This window comes from Myotis brandtii, unplaced genomic scaffold, assembly GCF_000412655.1.
Source record: "Myotis brandtii unplaced genomic scaffold, ASM41265v1 scaffold165, whole genome shotgun sequence".
Classification (NCBI taxonomy): Eukaryota; Metazoa; Chordata; class Mammalia; order Chiroptera; family Vespertilionidae; genus Myotis; species Myotis brandtii.
This window is the reverse complement of record NW_005356042.1, coordinates 11,699,183-11,720,655: the sequence shown is the minus strand read 5'-3', so window position 1 is coordinate 11,720,655 and position 21,473 is coordinate 11,699,183.

Here is a 21,473-nt window from a genome sequence, read left to right as displayed (position 1 = left end):
CTCTCCCAAAATTTAAATGAAGTATACTAAAACGCTCACATAATTAGTGAGTGGATTTTTGACTCAATCAATGAAAGCTGAATTCTCTATCTACTTTGATGTCAGAGAAAAGCAAAGCATCCAGGAAGCCATAGAGAAGCATGAGGGAGCAAACCCCTGGAAAATCTTGGGGAGGGCTGTGATTGCCTGTCACAAGCCGTGAAATTGGGGTCTGAACCATGTTTGAAGATCTCTTAGGATCTTTAGGAGTAGGGCAACTGTATAATTTATGAGAAGACCAGGACACTTTTAAGCGTTAACGGGAACATTTGAAATATGCAAAGGCAACAGGCACACTCTGGGGGAAATGATCCTTCTACCTAGAAAGGCCTTTGATATCTTGAGTTTACAGGAAAGAGAGGACACATTGTAGAGGGAGGTCAGAAGGTTTCCTCTAAACTAGACTCAGGTTGTTAGGGGACAGAAAAAAAGTGAAAGAAATCTGACAGTAGGAGAAGCTCAGGAAGTGAGTCACGGATGCGTTCATTTTCATGAGAAGATCAATTTTTGTGTTCTTAGGTAAAAGATGGTCATAGATTCAGTTTTTAAAGGAGTTAGAGATGGTCAGATAAATTTCAACACTGGTAGGAGAAAATTTTAAAAAGGAATTAAAAAAGGAGGAATAAAAAGAATGAAAGGAAGGAAGGAAGGAGAGAGAGAGGGAAAGAAGGAGTGAAGGAAGGAGGGAAGGAGGGAAGGGAGGAAGGAAGGAAGGAAGGAAGGAAGGAAGGAAGGAAGGAAGGATGGAAGGAAGGAAGGAAGGAAGGAAATGAGGAAGGGAGGGAGGAGGAAAGAAGTTAATTTGAAGTTGTCTGTTCTTGGCTGCCTTCCTCAATGAACTGATGATAGAATTCCAAACTCTGCCTTGAGATTTCCTCGGTATGGCTTGACTTCTCATATAAGTTATATGGCACATATAGATTTCAGTGGGGTTGCAGGGGTGTCCAAGAAGTAGACTGTTATCCACAAAGTAGCTGAAACTGAAGATCAAGGGAAAGCCCTTGTGACCTCTATTGGGAGAGATGCCATAGGTAGAGGTGGTGTTGTAAACTGAAGAGAAAAGCAACAATGTCAAAAACCCCAGTGGATTAAAGTATGAAAGCCACATCAAATGTCACAAGAGAGGATGTTCCAGTCTTGAGAGGTTGATTTGCAGCTTCTGCTCACATGGGCGATTAGATGTTCTTGAGCAGCGGTTCTCAACCTGTGGGTCGCAACCCCTTTGGGGGTCAAACGACCCTTTCACAGGGGTCGCCTAAGACCATCAGAAAACGCATATATAATTACATATTGTTTTTGTGATTAATCACTATGCTTTAATTATGTTCAATTTGTAACAATGAAAATACATCCTGCATATCAGATATTTACATTACGATTCATAACAGTAGCAAAATTACAGTTATGAAGTAGCAATGAAAATAATTTTATGGTTGGGGGTCACCACAACATGAGGAACTGTATTAAAGGGTCGCGGCATTAGGAAGGTTGAGAACCAGTGTTCTAGAGGAATGTTGGTCTGGAGCAACAGAGGGAAGACAACTGGTCTAAACTAATTCTTGTTTGCAGAGGCCTTCCTTGCAGTGTGTGTGCATATGGGTGGGACTTGGGGGCATGGAATGGGTGGTGGAAGAGTGGAGAGAGGGAATATGGCCATGAGGCCTCACTCCAGAGCAAGGTCTGCATGTGCTGGAAAAGCCATCAAACATGAAAAATAATAGTGTCATAATGTCAATTTTGCCTTTGAAATCCTTTGCAGGTTTTGTCAAAGCTGGAAAAATCTATCACTTCAAATCTGTAAGCATTTTTTTCTGGTAAAGATATGACTACCCTATTGGGTACTATTACCTTGTCTGAGAAAAATTAGCTGGAGGGACCTTTCAGTGGTATATAAGTAAAACAAGCACCACCAGTGTCCTTGAGGAAATCCTGTGAAGAACCCGGAAGCTGAAGACAGATTTAGAATGAAAAGTTTGGGACCTTAAAATGGAATGTTTGATTGAACCATAGTTCTCCTTCTATTTTTAATATTTTTGTTGGGGAGCAAGGGCTGAAATACTTCTTTTTCCACAGAGATTCTGTCTGAGCTGTGCTTCTGAATGTGGCTTGTATTTCTATTAAAGGGTATGAAACAGATGAGGACTGCTAGATGCATGGTCTTCTTATCTTGAGGGAGCCACTGAGAAAAACAGAGAGGAGACCACCCTAGACCACCATGTTGATAACCTGTGGGAAGAGTTCTTGAATATTCAGTGACTCAGGCTTGGAGATTTGCCTGGGTGTCAAACTACTGCTTTGTGGTCACTTATTTGGGGTTAGGTGTGGGTGGGAGGATGAGGATGGAGATGTGTGCTTCGGAAGTGACTTGAAATTGCCCATCTTCCTGGGATGATGTCAACACTAGGACAGAGATGAAAAGTTGGCCTGGGTCCCATGGTGGTCAGGCATGGACACTGGGAGTGAGACACGCTTGCTGTCACTCCCCAGAGGGGAATGTCAGGGTCGCTCTGTGGAGGCCTCATAAAGAAGGGTCTGGGCCTGTGTCTCTAAAGAGGGTCACATTCTGTTTCCATGGACAGAGTCTTGTTTCACTTCATTTATAGCCAAAACTACAGTCCAATCTTCCCCCAAACAGAATGAAGCAAAAACAAGCAGCAGCAATAATGTCCAAGTTCTAACTGTGTAGACAGGAGACTCCGAAGGGAGGGCAGCACCCCTGAACATGACCCAGAAGCCAGAGGGTGGTATCAGCATCCACCTAAGGAGGGTGAACAGGAGTCTTGGGGAGCACAAGAGAAAGGAAGAGGAAGCAGTGGCCAAGGCAGATGCTGAAGGCTCAGGTGCCAGCACTCCTGATACACAGCCAGCAGGGGAGGCCTCACTCATATCCAACCCCCTGGTTCGGGGACTTCATTCAGACTTCTAAGTTGGTGAAGCTAATGCAGCGTACAAATTACAACCACCATGATGGAGGAATCGAATTACGATACAACAGCAGTAATACCATGACTGCTCTTTTTAAAACACAAACACCAAAAAGCATGTGCTGCTCCTAATAACGTGAACAATTGTAAAGGCTTCTCCCACTCCTCTGGTCTCATCTTTCAGACTTGACTATCCCTCCAAATGAGTCATTCCAATAGGAGTATTAATGCCTTTGACATGTGCCAACATTACCCTGAAGAAAAGATGTTGGACTGTTTTACTGGCACACACAGCACAAAGAAAACTGACAATGCACGTGTTTGTCTGGGCCTGACACTTCCAGGGCATATTTAAACCTCATGTCTCATGGAACCCTTACGTCAGTGCCGGGAAGGAGTCTGCCCACCACCTAGGCTCCTGCTATCCTTCCTTTTAGTTAAAAATGCCCTCTTGATAGACCTGGGCTTCTTCCTTTCTCAAATTAAAAACATCCATGGAGACTTTACAACAGGGGTCCTCAAACTACGGCCCGCGGGCCACATGCAAATACAAATATTGTATTTGTTCCCGTTTTGCTTTTTTACTTCAAAATAAGATATGTGCAGTATGCATAGGAATTTGTTCATAGTTTTTTTTTAAACTATAGTCCGGCCCTCCAACGGTCTGAGGGACAGTGAACTGGCCCCCTGTTTAAAAAGTTTGAGGACCCCTGCTTTACAACATGTGCTAGATATTAACAGTAGAAAATAAAGCATCTCTGATAACATGAAACTGGGAGGATAGAGATGACACAGGATAATGTATGTGAAAATGTAGGTGTTTGCACTAAAATAATGATAGCTTTCTGAATTTTCAGGGTTTTTGTTTGCTTGTTTTGGTTAATCCTCACCGAGGATATTTTTCCATTGATTTTTAGAGAGAGTGGAAGGACAGAGAGAAAGAGAAACATCGATGTGAGAGAGACACATCGATTGGTTGCCTCCTGCACATGCCCTGGCCAGGGCCGGGGATGGAGCCTGCAACCGAGGTATGTGTCCTTGACTGGAATCAAACCCAGGCCCCTTCAGTCCGAGGACCAACGCTCTATCCACTGAGCCAAACTGGTTAGGGCTGACTTTCCAGTAGTTTGTGATAGAAGATCTCAGCCATTGCTAATCTCATGTTTGCTTCCTCATACCCCATTTGCCTTTCATCAGCACCTTGGTAATATGGTGTGCCATAGTAAACTTTTGCCATTGAGCTCCCTCATTTTGGCTTTTCTACCTGACTGGGGTGTGACTGATCCAGAACATTCCGAAAGATAACATGAATGTGGGCCTCATATCTGACTTGTGTCTTTTCAGCTCATTTCCTGTTGGCCCAAAGAACATTTTGAAAATTACATGGACTCTTAAGATATTGTTCCACTCAAGCTTTCAGGGTAGGAGTTGTCTAATAATATTTTTGCAATATGTATGTAAAGATTCTTGATATGAAGAGAAAATAAATGTGACCCTGAGGGATTTACATTCTGGAGATTGGGAATTAGGGGGGGGGGGGCAGCTGAAGAAAGCTTCCCAAGATAATTCTGAACTTGGGTGGGCAGAAGCTTGTTCAAACCATAAAACGTGGCAAATTTTGGTAGACTAATTGGCTCCTCTCTCAGATCACCCCATGTGGTCCATCCAGCCGGGGTAATTTACATCTCCTTTCCCAGGACAGGCTCTGTGTTCCTCCCAATTCATATGGGAGCTTGGCAAGGTGCTCGGATTAGGTGTTCCCTTGTTATGTATGAGAGAGACTTTGGTCCCAGCCTGGAGGACTTGGCTAAGGGGAAGGTGAGGTCTGGCTTTTCTGGAACTTCAAGACAAGTTGTACCAAGAGAAATGGCTGCCAGGCTGAGCTGACAGGAGGCTGCAGATCGCAGTGTGCTCACTGACGGGCAAGAGTGGGCTGCAGCTCCCGGAGATCTGGGAAGGTCAAGCCAAACCAAGTATCCACAGTGAAGACTTGAGCTTCTAAGGCGCCAACAAGAGCGTATTTACAAGGCCCACTAAAACTTGGCCAAGAAAGTTATCGATGGGCGTACCTCATAAAACATTTAAGTTCAGGCTCATTTCAATTAAGCCTCTCAGAGCCTCAGGTGTTTGTCCAAAGCTTACCTGAGACTGAACTCTTGGAAACAACCGAGTTTGCCGAGACCTGCAAGAACTTGCTTCCCCATGGGAAGTTTGGTAGTGAGCAACCCCCTCCCCCCCATAGCCTCATCTCCACCCCAGCCTAAAAATATCCCATCCTAAGAGAAGTAGGTTCCAAATATTTATAAACTATGAAAACTTTGGGTTTCAGGGGGTTAAAATCTCAGAAATTACCTTTCTGTCCCAGGAGAAGATACCCAATAACATAGAATTTTAATTTCCCCATTAGACAGAAAATCAGTGAGGGGCATTGCACAAAATGTGTCTTTCTCTTTTCTATTCTGGGTTGAAAACTGTGGATTGGATTGAGTTAGATTTGGGGGTTAGGTCAGGTCACATGGAGTTGGCTTCCTCCCACTTCCTGTAGTCATGAAAAGCCTTTATCTAATATATTTAATAGCAACGATAATGACAATAATAACTGCCATTACTGGAACCCTTACTCTACTATATACCAGCACTGTGCTGAGTATTTTAAAACTGACTATCATATTTCATCCTCATGGTCACACTATGGACTGGTACTGTGATTATACCTACATTGTATAAATAAGAGAAACAGACAATGGGAGGTTCCATTGATTGTCTGAATTTACTGTTATTAAGTGGCAGCAATTGAATTTGGGTCGCTCCAGTTACGTAGCCCATGCTTTAAGCACGTTGCTGGGTAAGTCCCCACTGAGATAGTTTTCACGAGAAAGAACAAAGCTCTTATCTAAATAAGTGAATCTGGTTCTGTTAATAAGATAATGGGCATGAAAATACTTTGAGAGCTGCAAAGCCTCACAGAAAGGGTAAGAATTAATTATTACAAAGAAAGAAATTCTATAGTGTGGGCGGAACAGCAGGAAAGGGAAAGTGGGAAAGATATTGATCATGAAATTAAAAGAACTGCATCTTGGAAACATATCAATGTAATGATTATGAATTTGTAAAATTTAAATATTTAAGGGCCAGAAGGGAGAAATAGGGAAAAAGATTAATTTGTGGGGAGGGGTGAAATTAGGGACAGCTCTTTTCTTTCTTTGATTTAGATTTCCATTAGATCATTTGTGTAAATTAAAAAGGCACATGCATGAATCCATTTTGAGAAGTAGACATTGAGGACTATTCAGTGGTTAACCACAGCCCTCCAAGACAGTCTTGGCATGTCAAGGCTTTGTCACTGGCAGTATTTGGAGGGAGCTTAGCTATTACGTGGCAAATGTCTGTAATCTTCCACAAGGCCACACTCTTCGACATCACCCTAGTCAGAAGGACAATCCTGGAGTAGAAGACATGGAAGGTTGCAAAGTTTGGGCTTTGATTTAAAAAAGGCTACAGTCTTCTCTACTTGTTTTTAGAAATGCTAATTGCAATGGATCTGAAATTTACATGTGATCCTTTAAAACTGAGATTCTCAGATTCATTCTTAGACCTGGTGACTCAGAAATCCAGTGGGGCCAGGGGACTCTGCATTGTTGGGACGGGAGGGGGGGGGGCAACCTTCTCTGCAATTACACTTTTTCTCTTTTTATATTTTAATAATCTTTATTTTTATGATTACAAAAAGAGTGTATTGATTTAGTCAATGGATATTTATCGAATTCTGTCTAAGGCCGTGTGCGAGGTAGTGGATAGAAGTGGGGTTTGGCACTGAACACAACACAGTCTCTGCCCTCAGGAAGCTTATATTGTAGAGGATGGAGCAACAGTAACACATAGCAGATAAGCAACTAAATCTATAGGATGTCAGACAGTGAACATTGGTGAGGAGAAGAATAAAGCAGGGTAAGAAAAATAAAGAGGGGAGAGTAACTAATCTATGTATTAGTCATATATATATATATATATATATGTATCTTAATGCATTTAATGCATAGATACTTTTAAAAGCATTGAACACTCTGAAAAGAATATAAAATATCATAGAGATAACCACCATTAACAGTCTGTTCTATTTTCTTTGGGACATTCTTCCTCTATCTTGAATTGGGATTGGATCCTATCCACTTTTTTAGTGTAACCAGCATTTTTTTTTTTTTTTTTGGCTCGACATGCCACAATCATTCTCCCATGTCATTAACATGATTTTATATTTAAAGGTTTGCTAAGTGCCATTGTAGGAATGTACAATTGATTTAGCTATTTCCTCTGTCCTTGGTCATCTAGATTATTTTCCATTTTTCACCAATATAAATATGACACGGGTGCCCTTTCTTACCTATAAATCTTTGCATGGATATCTAACTTTTATTTTTTCCGAATTAACTTGAGTGTTTTTTAAATCTGTTTTCTTGACGGATGCTGCTAATTTGCCCCAGGAGCAGGGTGGAGACTGGGCCATCTTGTCACACCAGGGTGTAGCAGACCCTTTACTAAGCCCACTAAAGAGTTCTGTTCTGGTTGTTGCATTTCATTTAACCCCCATTTGCGGGTCCAGTTCTCCCAGGCCTGAGGATATATATGTGCCACTCCCCAGTGTGACATTCTAAAGGGCCCTTCCTGTCTGCACAGTGGAGTAGAACATCTCTGACCGCATGGATACCTTCCCCAGAATCTGAAGGGGTGACCTTCGTCCCTTCCCCCAACCTTTGCTTGAGTGAGTTTTAATCTATTCCTGGCCTCTCAGGGCCCCCCTCCAGGATGCTGTAATCACCGCACTAACCTGTGTTCACATTTCCCATTATCGAGCAGAAATCCCCCGTGCATCAACATAGCCCTGCTACTTCCTAATGGCCCCAGCTCCCAACTTCTAATGGCCCCGTCCTCATTTCCCCCAAGAGCCAGCTCTTCTTGCTAGTGTCTTAAGACTCCTGGTCCAGACGAAATTTCCCCCTTGATGTCCATCTGGCCAAATTGAAGGTGATGCAGGCAGTGAGACAGAGAGACGGGTGTGTCTGAGTCAATAGGACAGAGGAACCTCTCAGGGCTATCCATCTTCTGTCTCCTCCAGTGACATCCCACTGCCCCCCTCCTTGTCTGCAATTAGGGGATGAGAGACGACATCCCTAATTGCTAGTGCCAGGCCACAAAGATGGGGTGGATGCTGGTACTCTGTTCACAGCCCTCCCTTCCAACAACTTCCTGGAGATGCTGCTCCTTTCTTTGCGGGTAAAACCCATTCAAATGTGGGCATACCCCTTTGCGATTCATCATGAGGCAAACTTAACCTTCAGAGGAAATATTAGCAAGGACAAAAGAGGTTATTCTGGAGTCGCTCCCTTTCAGGGTTGAGCTGTCTATGCTGGGCCTCAAGAAAGAGGACCTCACCCACCCTTGACCTCCACTGCAGCTTCCTCAAAATGGATAAAACGATGTGCTGATGTAGAGAATGATGAGCAGAAGTGATTACCAAGCATGCTGCAAGCACAAACATAATGATTGTTTTAAAAAAGGAAATATTATAAGCACTGGACAATGCCAGCATCTCCATTTTTTTTTTCAGTTCCTATAAAGCCACCTGGGGATCAGATTTTCCATTTCTCCCTTCCTTGTTCAAGGTGAGAGATTATCATGTGCTCCCATAGCCAACTGCTAAGTATGTGGGCTTTATGTTTGGTACCTATTTCTGGGAAGAGAGAGGGATAGGTGGTTAGGAGTAAAAGAAAAAAAAAAAAAAGCTCTTCAGTTGCAAATTCAAGAAGTTATCTCTGAACTTGGATTTAATTGTTAACCAGTAATTAAACTACTAAAATAAAGAAGAGTCTTCTGTCCAAATCCCCAAAGGATTCCTAAGAAGCGTACTGGAGCCTCTTTGAGTGACAATAACATAAGCCAGGAGATGGACATTCCCAGTAGGTACAAGTGGATCAAATTGCCTCCTGTAACTTCTATTCACTTTTTCTCAGATGCTTCTAGCATTCCTGCCTCACTCAGGTTTGAGGAAAAAGTTCATTCATTGGCCCAACAAATATGATGGGACTCCCACTCCAGGAATTCTTGTGGTGTCAGGGGTTCAGAGGGGGAGCAAACTAGAGAAAGTACCTGCCTTCACGGAGCTTTCATTTTAATGGAGTAAAGGCAGATCATCAACTGGTAAAGAAGGAAAACAACAACAGTAATTTTAGGGCATGAGCAGTGCTTACAGGAAATTAACAGGGAAGGTGACAAAATATTACCAGTGTTAGCAACTGACTGAGACAATGTTCTCTTCCCTCTGTCCCATCCCAGGAGCCAGAAGCCAGAGGGAATATTTTGAAGGGGAAATGTAATCATGCATAATTATGGGGACTTGACATTTCACAACTGGTCCTTTAAACATTGTCTTTTTCCCTCCACTAGACTGTAAATGTCATGGAAGCAGGGACAGAACTGCTTTGTTAACTTCTTCCTCCCAGTGTTCCCATATTAGGAGCTCAATAGTTGTCGAAAAGATGGGTAGATGGATGGATGGATGGACTAAGAAAGACTATCTGACGAAGCTGCTGTGATTGATACTTAGGATAGGTGCAAGCTAATAGATGTCTATCAGGGAAACACACAAATGGAGAGACAACAAGAATATAGGATGCCTGTGGAGTTGGAAAGCTGACCCCAGATGCTCTGAAAAATGGCAGCTCCGTTCTCTTCATCACCAATCCAAGCACTAAGGCCTGTAACAGTGAACCCAGGAGCCTCGTTTTGATAGTATGAAGTCTAGAAGGGTTTCCAAGGGAAGAACATTGAGTAGAATGATTGACTCCATTAATATCATAATTCAGGCTCCTATAAACATAGGAGAGATTGTAGGGAGCATTGGGAGCATAGCCCTCAAGGGCTTTGGACACTTAGATTATGATCTTCATTATGAAGTTAGTCTTGGTTCTTCCTTTATGTGCAGGGCTGGTATCATCTCTAAGTCAAGAGCTTTGCTGTTAGTACACCTGATTCTGTTTATGCCTATTGCCTTTGTTTAAACATTGAATCAATCTATACTAATAAAAGGGTAATATGCTAATTAAACCGGGAGACCTTCCGGGAGACCATCCAGGCATCCTTCTGGACAAAGCCATTTGTGGCTAAGCTGAGATGGTCAGGGGCGATCAGGCTGGTGGGGGTGGGGGCACTTGGGGGCGATCAGGCCAGCAGGGGGGCAGTTTGGGGTGATCAGGCCAGCAGGGAGTGCCAGGCTGGCAGGGGAGGGCAGTTGTAGGTGACCAGGCCACTGGGGAGGGTAGTTGGGAGCAACTAGGCCTGGAGGGGAGGGTAGTTGGGGGCGATCAGGTCAGCAGTGGGGGAAGTTGGGGGCGATCAGACTGGCAGGGGGGCAGTTAGGGGTGGTCAGGCCAGAATGGTGGGGCAGTTGGGATTGATCAGGCCAGCAGGTAGAGTGGTTAGGTATGATCAGGCAGGCAGGCAGGTGAGCAGTTAGGAGCCAGCAGTCCCGGATTGCCACAGGGATTGGGCCTAAACTGGCAGTCGGACATCCCCCGAGGGGTCCCAGATTGGAGAGGGTGCAGGCTGGTCTGTGGGACAACCCCTCCCGTGCACAAATTTCGTGCACAGGACCACTAGTATCTTTCCTAAAAAGGTAATGTTTTCTGTTTGGGCCAATTGGAAATCTTAAAGGTGAGAGCTTTTTAGAATAATCAAGATTTGACATTCAACATGGCTTCATCAAAAAGGCAGTGAATTCTGTATTAGAGGAGAGATTCAAGTTGAGGGGGGACATGTCAGGGATGTTACAGATCAAGCACTGTGTAAGAATTAACAAGAAAAAAAGTTGCTCTGAAATACTGTCCAAACTTGATCTTTCATGAGCCTGTGACATAAAACATTCGTTCTGTGCACTGTCAAAGAATACCTTATCCTAGTCCCTAGTTTGCATCCATGGCACACACTGGGAGTCAGGACCAAAGGGTTTCCTAGGCCTTGGTTTTCTTATTTGCAAAAAGGGGTTGAAAAGTTCTATCTCCCAAAGTTGTTGTAAGGTTTCCCAGGGGGTCATACTTAGGAAATACCAGGCTTCTATGCAGCACTTAACAAACCCAGGTGGCATTTGAATCTGAACTCTTTCAGTTCACAGGCACTGAAAGTTTAACATTTCTTAATAGAAGATACACCCGGTGAAGGCAGAACTCGGTAGGGCTCTGGTGTTCCCACTCCCTGATTATGGAAGCAGTGAAAAATGTTTTGATTTTATCCCCTTGCTGAGCCGTACACCCACCTATCAAGACCAGGCAAACATATGGTCTCAATTTCTTTTCTTAGGGCAGTGGTTCTCTACCTCTGGCCCTTTAAATACAGTTCCTCATGTTGTGACCCAACCATAAAATTATTTTGGTTGCTACTTCATAACTGTAATGTTGCTACTGTTATGAATCGTAATGTAAATATCTGATATGCAGGATGGTCTTAGGTGACCCCTGTGAAAGGGTCGCCAAAGGGGTTGCTACCCACAGGTTGAGAACCGCTGTCTTAAGGGAAAGATCAATGTTTTTAGAGTAGCTGATTTTTACCAGTGTCAACGAAAAGTAATTTCCCATCTATGGAAAATAGATTGAACCACAATGGTGGATTGACAACGTGGTTGTCAGACCCAACAGAGGACATTTGCCCATGCTGGTTCTCCTTCCTATCCACTCTCATCCCCAGCACGATGTCCATCCATGGAACCTCAGCTCAAACCTCACTTCATCCATGAAGACTGTTTTGATGGCTCCAAATGACATGGAAGCCCCTTTATCATGCTCTGTGATTATGTCATGTATGCATGTCTCCTTTGTAACATGGAAAACAGTAAGTTTGAGTGTCTGATGGGGTTTGGGTAATAGTGTTTCTCCCACTTGACTATAACAGGAGGGTAGGAATCCCCAGTGCCCAGCACAGAGGCAGAGCATACTTCAGGGAAATTATTGTGGAAGAGAGAAAGGGAACTTGCAGGGCTCTTGGCTAAAAAGAATACCGAAAGCAGGAGAGACGAAGTACGGTGTAGGTAGCTGACTGGACAAAGCTCAGGAGGGAGGGGAGGCCGAAACAAGAGGGGTTTAGGTTAGTGTTCAGGAAGAAAGCTACTTTGCAAACATTTTTTAAAAGTCAGGGCTGCCTAAGAAGATAGGACACTGGGACAACAGCCAGTAATTTTATCAGCCTCTACAAACACAATAATCTGATTTCCTCCAATCCCAATTTTATTTTCGATAGATTTTAAAGAAATGTTTTAGAAAATAAACTTTATGTTGAAAGATTAGAAGCAGGGTTTCCGCTAGGCTTTTTAATCTAGGGGATTTAAGGAAGGAGACAGTGCTATCTTTCTGGGATGGAGGGAGTGTCTGGGGCTGGGTGGAGCTCGAAAGGCTCTCACTGGCTGGGTAATACTGGGTATGAAGTTCCAACGCACCTCCTTCAAGTCATCAGAAAAGACACACCTCTTAGGCTTCTTCTTTGTTAGGAAAGATATGAGTATGCCCAGGTCCTCTCCCGCTGCAAATGGAAGAGGGACGGCTAGTTGGGGCTTTTCTGCTGAGCTATTAGGCAGCAGCAGACTGAGTACAGACAGGCTTCCTTCTGGTGCCAGGTTCAGAACAAGGGCTAGGATGGGAGGTAGCCCTCTGCCAAGTAGAAACCAGCCTTGCCAGCAGATGCTCCTCCACCAGTCAACTCTGCTCCCAGCTCAGGGCCCACTTCTCAGGCCGTCTCCAAACAAAAAGTAGAATAAATTTCATTTCTCACAGATATCTCTCTCTCTCTCTCTCTCTCTCTCTCTCTCTCTCTCTCTCTTTCTCTCTCTCTCTTTCCTTCTGCATTTCCCAACCCCTACATCTTGTTGTTGTGTTTTAAATTCATAATTTATAGGTAATAGGCATTCTTGGAGAGCAGAAAAGCTAGCTAGGGAGTGGAGGGGAAATTTAGGGTCCACTCTTGGGTCCTCCACTGTTACTGTGTGACCTTGGGCCGGATGCACTGCTTCTCTGCTCCTAATTGTTCTCACCTGCAAGTAGGTCAATTTGGCCCGCCAGACTGACCACCACAGTGGTGAAGCCATAACAAGGTGAATTGGAAAGAAGAACCTTGAGGAAGATCCACATAACATGCAAGTATTAGATGTAGTGACGGGCTAGGAGAGGCCTGGCTTCATAAACATGCTCATTGGGAGCATTGCTGGCAGCACATGAGACAGGGCGCAGCCTGGAGTGGGACATGGGCTCCACTGAGACACCTGCCCAGATGGGGCATCTAAGAACCCCCACACATGGGCTACCTTAGAGTTGTGCAACAACACAGGAACATGGACAGAACCAAGGGTTCTGGAGCCGGAGCATACTCAGGTTCGAGTCCTGCTTCTACCTGTAGACCCGGAGCAAGCATGTCACTGCTCTGTGCCTCAGTTTACTCATCTATAACAAGCTTTAAATAGAATGAAGCATGGCGGTTGCTTAGCACAGTGTCTGGTACAGCAGATGACAATTATTAGTAATATGACTGTATTCACGATGTTTTTGATTAATCCAAAGTACCCAGTGCTGCATACCTCTCCCTTCTCTCCCTATCTCCCAGAAACTTCGTCTCCTGGGCAATTCCATATTCTAAACCTAGGACTATTTTGGAACGAGAAAACGTGCTCTCCAATGCCAATGCTCCAGGCTGTGTGTGTGTGTGTGTTGGGGGATGTAGCAGAGGCAGGAGGGATTCAACTTTTGGAAGTGGTGTGTGTGTGTGTGTGTGTGTGTGTGTTGGGGGGATGTAGCAGAGGCAGGAGGGATTCAGCTTTTGGAAGTTACTCAGAGGCTAGCTATGGACAGGGGCGAAGAAGGGAGGCAAGGGAAGCAGCGGGTGCTCTCGCTCAAGTTCACCGAGTTGACAGAGTTATTAAAACATAAAAGACACACATGTCCCAGGAAGGAAAATAAATAAATAAAGAAAACAACCCGCGCGTCCCGCCCTACACCTCCAGGCTGTGCAAAGCCAGAAGGGCCCGGGGAGCCCGGAGAGGAGGAACTAGTCCGACAGGTGAACCTTCTCAGAGGCCCAGCCTCCCAGGCGAGGCGCAGGGAGGTGTCGGGTCCCGGTCAGGCTGCGCCCCCAACTCTGTCCCGGCTCTTCCTTATTTAAAAAAAAAAAAAAAAAGCCAGGGGAGAGGCGCTGCAGCCACACCCCCCGCTGGAGCTTCCAACCCAGAGGAGGGGAGGAGCCCGACGCTTCTCGCGCGCCATTGGTCCATCCACGTAGCAACCGCCGAGGGCGGTCCAATCGGAGCCACGGAGCCGGCACCGGCTCCAGGAACCTCGTGGCCCGAAAGCTCCCAGTCCCAGCCCAGAAAGCACACCCGGGGCATCTTCAAACTTCCCCCAACTTTTCATTCTTCCTCTCTCTCTCCGTTGCCCCCTCTTCCCTCGCAACTTGTCTCCACTCTCAACTGATGTTCACGTCAGTGCCCAAACTCCGATGCTAAGGGAGGGCCTTTTCAGAAGGCTACCTCTTCCCACCCAAGGGAGAAACCCCTTCGGAGATAGAGGAGAAGGCAGCTTGAGAAAGGTGTGCCAGGCTTTCAAATCCCCCTGGCTCTAATCCCCAAATGATCACTTGCAAGGGCTTCACTTTTAATACCTTTTTTGTTTGCTTGTTTGAACAGATATGCAGATCGATTTGTGCCCAAAGGAGAGGCAGTGTGAACACCTATTGTGTGCCATGGTTTGGCCAGAGGGTTTATATGTCTTATTGCATTTGATATCACTAGTCATTCTGGGAAATGGGTCGCCCTGTCACCATTGGAAGTGTTCAAAGTGACTATTTAGTGTTATGCGGCCTAGCAGGATTCAAATCAGGCTGCCCTCATTCCAGAGACCACTTGGTTTCCCCAATACCACCCACGTCCACACCACATTTCAGTGTGACAGATCCTGTATGCTGCAAGGCTCTGCCCCAGGCTCGCTATTGCCTAGCTCATGGCTTCCTGGAGTGTGGCCTGCACAATCGCACCAGGCCTTGCACGTAGGACATCTCACACTAGGTTTCTTGCTCTGCTGGTGCTGTTTTGAAACTCTTAATACATTTTGAAGAAGGGGCCCTGTGTTCTTAGGTTGCACTTGGTTTGCAAATTATCAGCCAGCCCCAAGTCAGGTATGAGGCTTCTAGGACAATTATGAGGAGAGCTTGCTTCAATGTCCCAGAGGAATGCATACTTTGGGAACTTAAGACCTCAAGTAAAGAAGGCTTGTAAGTCTCTCTCTCTCTCTCTCTCTCTCTCTCACACACACACACACACACACAGACTTCTGCACACACCCTGCAGATTAGTCAGCTTTATGACACTGTAACTGTAATTTGATTCCCCAGTCTATTAAATGGGAGTGTATATATTTATGGCTGTGTTTATGTGTGTGTGCGTGCGCCTGCGTGTGCTAGCCGGGAGAGGGAATGGGGGGTTGGGGAATTTATGACACACAGACACAGTCCTGATTATTGACTCTATTCTTTCCCATTGGAGACATTACAGGGGATTTGAACCAGGTCTTACTTTTATGAAATACATACTTGGGAGGTTTGGAGTGGCTGTAAACGCTGGTCTGTGTGAGAGTGAGGTTGGGGCGGTGCCGGGTCCTCTGGGAGAGACAAGCCTTAAATACACTATCCACTGAGCCTGGCAGAACACACACACATATTCATGTATACTAGTACGCTTGGCCCCCAAACCCAAGTCTTCTTTCCTGGAAAATGGAGGTCTTGTTTTTATCTCTGGATTGTGTTGATTTTACTCTGATCAATGCATCACGAATGGTGCGAAAGTCTGGAATAAATAAGAAGAAAGTCTGGAAGTTTCCCTGACACTTATTCTACTAGCCAAGATGTAAATTCAGTATCAGAGGGGTTGTAAGGGAGTTGGAGATGCCCATTAACTTTGGAGAACTTTGTTTTGTGTTTAAGGAAACAGAGGCCCAGAGAAGTAAGTCAAGGTAAGCAGCTGGGTGGTAGTGAAGTTTGGGTTAGAATCTACTTCTCCTGACTCCATCCTAGGCTTCTTTCTTGCTTTCAGTTTTGTATGAACAGAAAAATGCCATGAGGCATTACATAATCAATTCGTGTGGGAAGAGGTTGTGGATTTAATGAATAGCAATATGAGGTCAAAGGGAAAGGTCATCAGCATTTATTAGAGCTTTGTATATGCCGCTGCTCTGCCTACATGGTCTCATTTAATTGAATCTTCAGGACAGCATTGAGAGAATGAAGGTACTGTTACTTTTATTTAACAGATGGAAAAAGTGAGGTACAGAGTCCTAGTTAACTTACCTAGGGTCTCTCAACTGGTAAATGGATTAGCCAAGAAATGAATTATGAATTCAGTTCTTCTTAATCCCTGCATGCAGATTAATTTATTCAAATCATGATGACTCTTTGGTGGCTCGTTTTAATGACTCAGTGGAATGCAAAACTTACAACTATAAAAACAATGCAAGATGTGTGACCTAGTAAACATACACTGCTAGTACTGTGGGTCCCCAAAAAGGTATGTTTAAGTCCTAAGGTTCAGAACTCATGAAGGTGATTTTATTTGGAAAGAGGATCTCAAACAAGATGATCCTGGATTTGGGGTAGAGATCCTCAATCCCACAATAAGCATCCTTATAAGAAGAAGAGAGGACACGGAAGTGAGGAAGGCGATGTGAAGAGAGAGGCAGAGATTGGAGGGATGCATTTACAAACCAAGGGGCACCAAGGATTGCTGGCAACTACCAGAAGCAAGGAGAGAGGCAGGGAACCCCTCAGGAGCCTCTAAAAGCAACCAAAACTGCCTACACCTTGATTTCAGACTACTGGTCTAGAGAACTGTGAAAGAATCAATTTCTGTTCTATTAGGCCAGCTCGTGTGTGGTAGTCAGTATGTCCATACTATGGCAGCCCTAAGAAACTAATACAAGTGCTAAACTTTTTTTTTTTACTGTACTTCAAAAGCAAAGAGACACAAGCATTAAATAGTATTAAAAGAATTACAAGCATAAATTGCCAGCCGAAAAACGTATTTGAAGAATAAAAAATGAGATTCATGTGTTTATATATCAACAAATAGTTCAAGAAGATCAATCAATACTTATTGATTGTCTGGCAAATGACTGGTTGGATATTAAAGCAACCTGTTGATCTGGTCTATATCCTGTATGTGTGTAAGAGAGGAGGGGATATTGCTGGAAGCTTAAAACCTTTGTGTAGAGAGGGTGTTCCCCACCACCCCCCACCTCACCCCCCCGGAAAGCTGGACAGAGTATTATTCCTGCCCTAACAACAAGGAAAAGCAGATGAACTAACTTTTCTCAAATCCATGAGAGAGTTGAAGCTACAGGGCAAGCAAGCCCAATTTTCAAGGGAACACAGTCCTCGCCAAGGGGGTTGGGATGGGAGCACAGGTTTCCCAGGGCAGGTCATGGGAAGAAGCAACACCAGGAGCATCTCAAACATTGTAGTGACTTGCACAAGATTGAGTGTAGGCCGGCGCGAGAGTATGAAACCACTGGGAACCATAGATACAATGGTAGCTCTCAGGGCAAGCAAGCCCAATTTTCAAGGGAACACAGTCCTCGCCAAGGGGGTTGGGATGGGAGCACAGGTTTCCCAGGGCAGGTCATGGGAAGAAGCAACACCAGGAGCATCTCAAACATTGTAGTGACTTGCACAAGATTGAGTGTAGGCCGGCGCGAGAGTATGAAACCACTGGGAACCATAGATACAATGGGAGCTCTCACTCACTCACTCACAGGATTCTTAACAGGGACTTCCACAAGGTGCTCACAATAGACCATCCTGAGCCTCCTTTGGGAGTGCAGACCTGGAAGAGGGGAGCAGTGGCCACCATGGGGGGCAGGAAGCCTGTCTGAACCCCTCCCCCTACAGAGTTAACCCCTTAAGCTGATTGGAGAGGGGAGGCACACTGCAGCATCTAGGGCACAGGTGAAGACCCATTAAGGCTGGGGGAGGAAAAAAGACACATTCCTTTTACATCTGGTTAATGAAAGAGTTCTGGGAACTGTATCTTATACCAACATCCATAGTGATCTGCTCAGAGAGGGGCAGGAAAGTGGTCTCACTTAAGACCCACCCCAGATGCAAGGCAGACTTTGGCTGCCAGAGGGAATACTGGTAGGTACAGGGACTTCCAGAAAACCCACCCTTCAGGCCCAGGCACACAGGCCTACCTTAGAGAAGAACTGGAGCTTTAGTGTTGTGTCTTTTATTATACGTATTTGCAATAACTTAAAGATGTATACAGTAAACCCTAGGCGAGCTACAGAAAATAGCTAAAAAATAGCTAAAGAAAGAGGTATAAATAACCAGTCAGCAGTGAGGATGGTCTCTTCAACAAATGGTGCTGGAATAATGGGACTTCCTTATGCAAAATGAACATTGGTCTATATCTTGCACCATATGTAAAATTAACTCAAAATGTATCATAGATCTAAATGTGAAACTTCTGAAATAAAATAGCAAAAAGCCTTAGAATAGGAGAAAACCTTGGGTTGGGCAAATATTTCCTTGATACAACACAACAAGTACAATTCATTTTTAAAAGTTATAAGTTGGGCCTCATCAAAATCAAAAAGTTCTGCCCTTTGGAAAAAACTGTTAAAATGAATAAGCCAGCCACACACTGAGAGAAAATATTTGCAAAATAAATATCTGATGAAGGATTTCTATTGAGAATCTATAAAAGACTCTCAAAACTCAATACTATAATAAGAAAACAACCTACTAAAAGAATGGGTAAAATATTTGAGTAGATACTTCACCAAGAAAGATAGAAATGACCAAAAAAAAAGTACATGAAAAGATGCTTAACATCTTTAGTCATTAGGGAAATTCAAGTTAAAATCACAATGAGATACCACTAGCTATCTATTAGAATGCTGAAATAATTTCTTAAGAAATCAAATTGGCAATACCAAGTGCTGACAAGGATGGGAACAATAGGAACCCACACCTTTAACCTTTCTTATATACAGTACATGTCTAATGTCCTGTTTAATCTATAAACAAACACTTCTTTTCTTAAATTTATACAACCGCCCCCCACTAGCCTTAAACTATATCATTTTCAACACTTGTTCCCAGGGGTGCATCTTTCAGGTCTGCAGGCAGCATCTTCGCTTTCTCTGCTACAGAAATGTTGTCATCAAGAACTGCTTTTTTGTTTATCCAAGTCAACCAGTTTTTCTCTGTCTTCACTTGCCTGTGATCTTCATTTCTTTCACATCCTTAACAACATCACCACTCTTGATGGCCTCTTTATGTTTTAAAATTGTGCTAGTCAATTTCTTTAGCAACAAAAGCACTCTCTCCTTTGTTTGATGCCTGAGAGATGCTTTGTGTCATGCTGAGGTGTCAGTATGAAAGGGTTGTCAGGTCTAAATTCAAAATTTGGTTGCACTACTGAGACATTTTTTTCCATGAACAACTTAGTGGAGAACCAACTTGTTCAAGATAAGAGATGTTTGAGAACCGAGGTTGGACTGTATTCTATATTTTAAATAAGATGACTGTCTGTATACTTTCAAAATTTCTATGTGAACACAAAAAAGGCTAACTTTATTGTTTATAAATCATAGCTCAGTAAACCTGGCTTTAGAATAAAAATAAACTTGGTAATTAGGAAAAGAGGATCCTATGGGAACATCCTTCTTTTGACTATGGGAAGAATAGTGAATGTGTCCTCTTCCAATTATTTTTGAATTGGTAAGCTCTGATAAAGGTCAGTGCTTTTTAAGTATATGTACATCTTTTCTTTCTTAAAAAAATATGTTTCTATTGACTTCAGAGAGAGGAAGGGAGATCATTCCCTCCACAATGTGATGTGGTGGAGAGAGATAGAAACATCAACGATGAGATAATAATCGATGGGCTGCCTCCTGCATGCCCCCTACTGGGGATGGAGCCCACAACCCAGGCATGTGCCCTAATAAGGAATTGAACTGTGACCTCCTGGTTCACGGGTCAGCACTCAACCACTGACCCATGCCGGCCGGGCTCTTTTAGGTATTTATTTTATAAACTCAAATCCTTAGTTCATGATGTAGGGTGGGAAGATCTCCCAGTGGAGGTGAAGGCATTGGAGCTTTATTCAACTTGGACACCATCATCCACATCCTCTTTGCAGAACCCCCGAAAGTTATCCCTCAGGCCCACCACGCTCCACGAAGCACAGTTTGAAAATGACAGGCCGAGCCAAGAATTTCCCAGAGTGTGTTCTGTAGAACACCAGGCCCATGGATGCTCCATGAGTAAGAGGGTTCTGTAACCTTAAGTGACACGTGGCAACTCTATCACCACCCCCCACCGCCCCGTTTGAGAGGTTCACAATGCACACTAGCATTTAAGTACTCTGAAAAGGACTGCAGGAAAGAAACCTGTTTGACATCCTTTATTTCTGTTCTCCTCACTTCTTTGACTTTGTTACATAAAATCTGTTAAGTTATAGTTTAACCTCTGGGAAAAGGTGTGTATGTCTCACTTTGTAGAAAGGAATAGAGTATTATCTCTGGAGCATCTACTGTACACTCAGGCCTGTTTTAGCTACTTTCTAGTTATTATCCCATTTCATCTCCCCCCACCCACAATGTGATGTGGTGGATACACCTATTTTTAGAAGAAATCGAGACTTGAAGATATCGAGCAGGATGGTTACTTGATGTCTCCAAGTCTACAGAGCTAGTGGGCCTCCATTATCTAAGCTTTGAGGCTTAGTGGATGATCTGACAAGATGGACTTAGCAAAAGTAGGACTCGAACTGTTCCAGGTGAGCATATGAATTACTGCCACTTATAATTTTTCCTGGTCCCTGCATTTTCAATGGGAGTCTGCCACTGGTAGATTTCATTTCTCATGGAACTGGTGTCTTAAGAGATCTTTTGGTTATAAGAAAGAACACCCACTTGATCCAGAAAATACAAAGACATATATAGAAACACACAGAACATAGTATGAAGAATTAAGGAGTATCTCATGGATTTGTGGGTAGAACAGGCACCTGGCCTCATGAATTTGAAACCAGGAACAGAAGGAAAGTTTTTGGGATGTAAGGATACCTTTCTCCCTCTATCTTCTTCTCCTTCCCTCTCTATTTCTTTTCATGACTTCTCTCAGTGGGTTTGCACCAGGTTTTCATCACCTCCTTCTCCCAGAGTCACCATGCAATGGCATAAACATGACCATCACACATCTACTTTACATGCTCTTACACGGGGTACCATCTGCAACCAAATGACACCCCTTCCAGTATCCTCCCAGGTGAGAGACTGTGATTGATCCAACTTGATTAGCTCTTTGCCACTGGACCGTTAAACTCTACAGCAGGGGTCCTCAAACTACAGCCCACGGGCCACATGCAAATACAAATATTGTATTTGTTCCCATTTTGTTTTTTTTACTTCAAAATAAATATTGTGCATG